The sequence below is a fragment of the Priapulus caudatus genome, unplaced genomic scaffold (genome assembly GCF_000485595.1).
Source record: "Priapulus caudatus unplaced genomic scaffold, Priapulus_caudatus-5.0.1 Scaffold293, whole genome shotgun sequence".
In the NCBI taxonomy this organism is placed as follows: domain Eukaryota; kingdom Metazoa; phylum Priapulida; class Priapulimorpha; order Priapulimorphida; family Priapulidae; genus Priapulus; species Priapulus caudatus.
This window is the reverse complement of record NW_014577354.1, coordinates 423,564-429,391: the sequence shown is the minus strand read 5'-3', so window position 1 is coordinate 429,391 and position 5,828 is coordinate 423,564.

Genomic DNA, 5,828 nt, shown 5'->3' with positions numbered 1-5,828 from the left:
TTAGCTTATTATGTATCATTAGCTCTTGTATATATATAGTTACGCGTGTAGCAATCGGTGTCAAGGTACGATGTGAATTAACGCTGGTTTAATCTTGTTATCGATGTGAGGTAATTCATCGATTTTTGGGATTCATCGATAGACTAATTAAAGAATTGCATATTCTTGTTACAAAGTGCTTTCACTCGTCCACAGTCATTGTCTATGGAGCGTGTACGTGGCGTACGTGCGGGCGTGCGGGCGTGCGTACGTGAGTTCGTACGTGTGGGCATGCATGCGTACGTGTATTTATACGCGTGTGCGTGCGTCTGTGTGTTTGTGCTTGTATGCGTGCCTGCGTACGTGTATGTATTCGTGTGTGCGTGCGTGCGTATGTGTATGTATACTTGTATGCGTGAGTACGAGTGCGAGATAGTATACGTGTGTATGTGTGCGTGCGCGTGCGTACGTGTGTGCGTGCATACGCGCGCGCGTGTGCGCGCGTGTGTGTCTTTACGTATTTATGTATGCGCGTACATGTATGCAACTATGCATGTGTGTTCGCGTGTCCGCTCTTACGTCTGAGTGAGCATTCAATTTTTTCCCTGTACACACCAGTTCACAATAAGAGATGTTACATATAAGTTAAACAAAGCTAGTAATTTTAATTAATACTAGTTTATTAATTAGTAATTAATTTATGAAAGGTATTTTATTAAATGANGCGTGCGTGCGTGCGTGCGTGCGTGCGTGCGTGCGTGCGGATACTATGCTGCTTATGTGCTGTGCGACAGGCAGAAAAAACAATTGAACGATGCACGATTTCAAAGAGTTCGTTCTAAATAGACAACGCCATCGGCGCGCCCCTGCTCGCCACCTTCCACCATGTTGGTTACAGATGCGGTAGCATGCACTCTCCAGGCGGTCACCGTGAAGCCGTTACTGTCTCCACTCCGTCCGACCCACCACACTTCGGCAGCGTTCACCGCCAGATGGCATGACGGTCATCCTCATTGCTGTCGCCCCCTAGCGGCATCACGGCAGAGTTCTTGCNAGCAGCAGCAGCAGCAGCAGCAGCAGTAGTAGTAGTAGTAGTAGTAGTAGTAGTAGTAGTAGTAGTAGTAGCAGCAGCAGCAGTAGCAGCAGTAGTAGTAGTCGTAGTAGTAGTAGTAGTAGTAGTAGTAGTAGGAGTAGTAGTAGTAGTAGAAGTAGTAGTAGTAGTAGTAGTAGTATAGCAGCAGCAGAAGCAGCAGTAGCATCAGCAGAAGTAGCAGTAGTAGTAGCAGCAGCAGCAGCAGTAGTAGTAGTAGAAGCAGCAGCAGTAGTAGCAGCAGCAGCAGTAGCAGCAGCAGCAGCAGTAGCAGTAGCATCAGCAGTAACAGTAGTAGCAGTAGCAGTAGCAGCAGCAACAGCAGCAGCAGCAGCAGCAGCAGCAGCAGCAGCAGCAGCAGTAGTAGTAGTAGTAGTAGTAGTAGTAGTAGTAGTAGTAGTAGCAGCAGCAGCAGCAGTAGCAGCAGTAGTAGTAGTAGTAGTAGTAGTAGTAGTAGTAGTAGTAGTAGCAGCAGCAGCAGCAGGAACAGGAACAGCAGCAGCAGCAGCAGCAGCAGCAGCAGCAGTAGTAGTAGTAGTAGCAGCAGCAGCAGCAGCAGCAGTAGCAGCGCTATCAGACTCCGCCGCTGCGCGCTGCAACGCTCAGTCCTTCGTGGCTTCGGAGCCGCGATGTGTGCGTGTTTGTGCAGCTGCTCAGCGTAAAATCTCCGCCGTCCGCCCGCACGCGCGAACAGCGCTGACAACCGAAGCACGAGTCCGCTGCCAAAGACCGCGCAGCCAGCGTCACCGTCACAGTTTGCATCACAGCTTGCGTCACAGTTTGCGTCAGAGCTTGCGTCATAGAGAGTCGTGTGAGGTCTTCCGACGTTGTGTTTCCGTTCATGGTTACGGACGCGTCGCGGGGGTTCTTGGAAGTGTCAGTCGAGACTTATTATTGCGTACGCGACTTATTTGTTGTTGACGTGAAAGCGCTGAGATCCAAAGACAAGCATTAGCGGTCGACGACTACACACCTGCGAATGTATGCTGGATTGATGCTTAGCACCCATAAAGAATAACATTAGGTAAGTGATATTGTAATGCAAGTTTTAATGTTGTAAGGACATACAACGTTCGCACACGCACGATCTCTTATGCGTCATACAGACATACAACACGACATGTTGATCTGCACAAACACAGGCAAGCACGCACGCACACACGCACGCACGCACACTCACGCGCGCACGCACACACGCGCACGCACACACGCGCGCACGCACACACGCGCGTACGCACACGCGCGCGCACGCACGCGCGCGCACACGCACACACAGGCGCAAGCACACAGGCGCGCACGCACACACGCACGCACGCACACGCGCGCGCGCACACACGCGCTCGCACACACGCGCGCACGCACACACGCGCGTACGCACACGCGCGCGCACGCACACACTAGAGAGAGAGCGAGATAGAGTGTGAGAGAGCGAGAGAGAGAGAGAGCGAGGCGATAAGCCACTTCGTAGTTATGACGTCATCGGGTCATAGGTCATTTGTACATAGCTGAAAAGTTGGATCGCGCGTTCACACATACGCGCTTGCCGTATACTATTGCATGAATGCATGCATGCAGAAGCTATGTAAAATCGTGCGTGCGTTTATTTTCTGTACTGAACCAATGTGATAATTTATAATGTAGCAAGTTTAAAAAATAGCAATGAAATAAATGCGTTTCCATTTTAGAGACAGCAGGGAATAAACATGTATCATAATTTCTTATATTTCTTATTATTAATATATCTGAAAACCGTTAGTACCAAAGTTACCTTAGTAAAATCTAAGTACCATTTGATATTAATAACAAAAAATATATGCACGACTTCTGTTTCATGTGTAAATGGTATTTTGGCTGGCATAGTATGGACATATATTGCAATCAAAATACTAATAACTGAAATAGTATGCATTCAAACAATGTTATGTTTATTAATGAATGCTATTTAATTATTGAATGTTCGTTGCTTTATTAAGTATATAATTGAGAATGAGATGTAACTGCATGTGTATGAATGATGCAATGAGAAAATGGTGATGGAGACGTCAGATGTCCATGATGACAATTACAGAAACTTAAAATGTGTACAAATTGCTACTAGGTAAACTCGAAAGTTGTTCACACATGCTTCTTTACGTTATTGGCATAATTAGTACTGAAATCATTCCATGGGTCCTTTATAAACATGTATCCCTATACCTAAAAGACAGGATATCAATTATAACCAAGCATTTTTCCATTTATCAACTAAGTAACAGACAACAAAATTGAACAAATAACATGTATTTGTTCTACATGTATAAATAAAGTTTACACACACTATATTGGGCAAATCTTAGTTAAATGTGGTTTTATTTCAAACTTGGACAAATACAGTACGTACGGTTCTACTTGCTATCACACGCAACGGAGACACAGCGAGCCGTTTATGTACCTTTTTATGACCTTTGGCAAAACCTTTGGCAGGCTCAATGCGTAACTACGAAGTGGCTTATTCCCCGGCACCAAACTTGCTATTTGCTCTCGCCGGAGTTCGAATAGCCATCGATTAATCAGCGCTGATAGGAAAAGCATGTGCGCTACATTTCGACCGTCGCTCGAGCCCACACGTCGGCAAATGCAGACGGCGCCGTGTCGCAGCGTCATAATGAGAAAGCACGCGTAGGCCGCGAAGTGGTCAAACGCGGGTGCTACGTACGCTCGGTAAAAGCGACGTTTCACTGTTTGCGTTGCGCGCCGCCTGTGTATGTATAACAGGTTTAATGACATCGCCTCAGTCTTCGTTTGACGTTATACCCTCGCGCTGGGAAGTGGCCGCCGCCGCGCATCGCAGCGTTAACAGGCGTGACAGGCTGTGATTTACTTGCGCTACGTAGCGAGCACATGCCTCTTTGCTGATGCGTCGCCGTGACAATGCGTGGCAGGAGTCCAGCGGCGGCGGCAGCAGCAGTAACGGTAGCAGCAATAGCAGCAATAGTAGCAGTAGCAGCAGCAATAGTAGCAGTAGCAGCAGCAACAGCAAGAGCAGCAGCAGCAGTAGTAGTAGTAGTAGTAGTAGTAGTAGTAGTAGTAGTAGTAGGGACAGCAGCAGCAGCAGGAAACCAGACAGCAAGCAGCAGCAGGCAGCAGGCAGCAGCAAGTAGCAGTTAGTAGTAAGTATAGCTAGCAGCAGGCAGCAGCAGGCAAGTATCAGCGCTAAATCAGACTCCGCCGCTGCGCGCTGGCAACCGCTCAGTCCTGCGTCTTTCCGGAGCCCCGCGATGTGTGCGTGTTTGTGCAGCTGCTCAGGCGTAAAATCTCCCGCCGTCCGCACGCACGCCCGCTGAACAGGCACTGACAGTACCGAAAGCGACGACGTCCGCTGCGCAAAGGACCGCGCAGCCAGCGTCCCGCACCGTCACACGTTTGCAATCACAGCTTTGCCGTCACAGTTTGCGTCAGAGCTTGCGTCCTAGAGAAGTCGTGTGAGGTCTGCCGAGGTTGTGTTCCGTGTCATGGTTACGGTCGACGCTTTCGGCGGGGGATTCTTGAAGTGTCAGGTCGAGACTTGATTATTGGCGTAGAGCGGCGACTTATTTCGTTGTTGTAACGTGAAAGAGCGCTGAGATGCCAAAGGACAAGCATTACGGTCGACGAAAGTACACACCTGCGAATGTAGTGCTGGATTGATGGCTGTAGCACCCATAAAGAGATAACATTAGTAAGTGATATGTAATGCAAGTTTTCAAATGTTGTAAGAACATACAACGTTCGACAACGCACGATCTCTTATGCGTCATAAAAACGGTATGACAATGACATGACAATACAACACACATGTGGCATCTGCACAAACACAGGCAGCACGCTACCACACACGACGCGGCGACGCACCACGAACCACGCAACGCACACTCACGCGCGCACGGCACAGACGCGCGCCAACGCCACACACGCGCGCACGCAGCGACAATGCGGCGCACGCCGACGACGTGCGCGCCACGCACGCGCGCGCAGATCGGCACACACAGGCGCAAGCACACAGGCGGCTGCCAATGCACACACAACGCGCGCCACGCACACACGCGCTTTACGCGCCGCGCGTGCACGCCCACGCGGCGCGGCGCACACGCACACACAGGCGACAAACACCAGCAAGGCACGGCGCGGACGCACAACACATCGCCGCACAGCACAAGGGCACACGCACTTGCACGCACCACGTCACGCGCGCGCAGCGCCGAGCGCAGTGAGGGGGCACCCACACGCGCACGGCACAAGTCCAAACACGTGCGACGCGCACGCGACAGCGCCAGCGCGCTGCACGCACACACGCGCATAGCGCCAGCACGCGCGCGCACGGCAACTGCGTGCGCGGCACGACGACACACACAGGCGCAAGCACACCCCGCGCGCCACGCACCGAGGTACCGCGGCGTACAACACAGCGCGCGCAGACGCACGCGCGCGGCACACGCACACACAGGCGCAAGCAACAACAGCGCGCAACGCCACACACGCACGTACACGGCACCACGCGGCGCAGCACACACGCAGCGCGCGCGCAGCAGCAACACAACGCGCACGCACGCAGGCGCGCACGCGCAAAAGCGGCGACGGACGGAGGGGAGGTAGGACGCGAGCTGGCAAGACAGCAGCAACACACCGGGCGCCGCGCGCACGCACACACTCGGGCGCTAAGCACACGAGGCGCGCACGCACAACACGTGCAGCGCGGCGGCAACGCGCACAGGAGGCACCAGCACGACAGACAACGACCGGG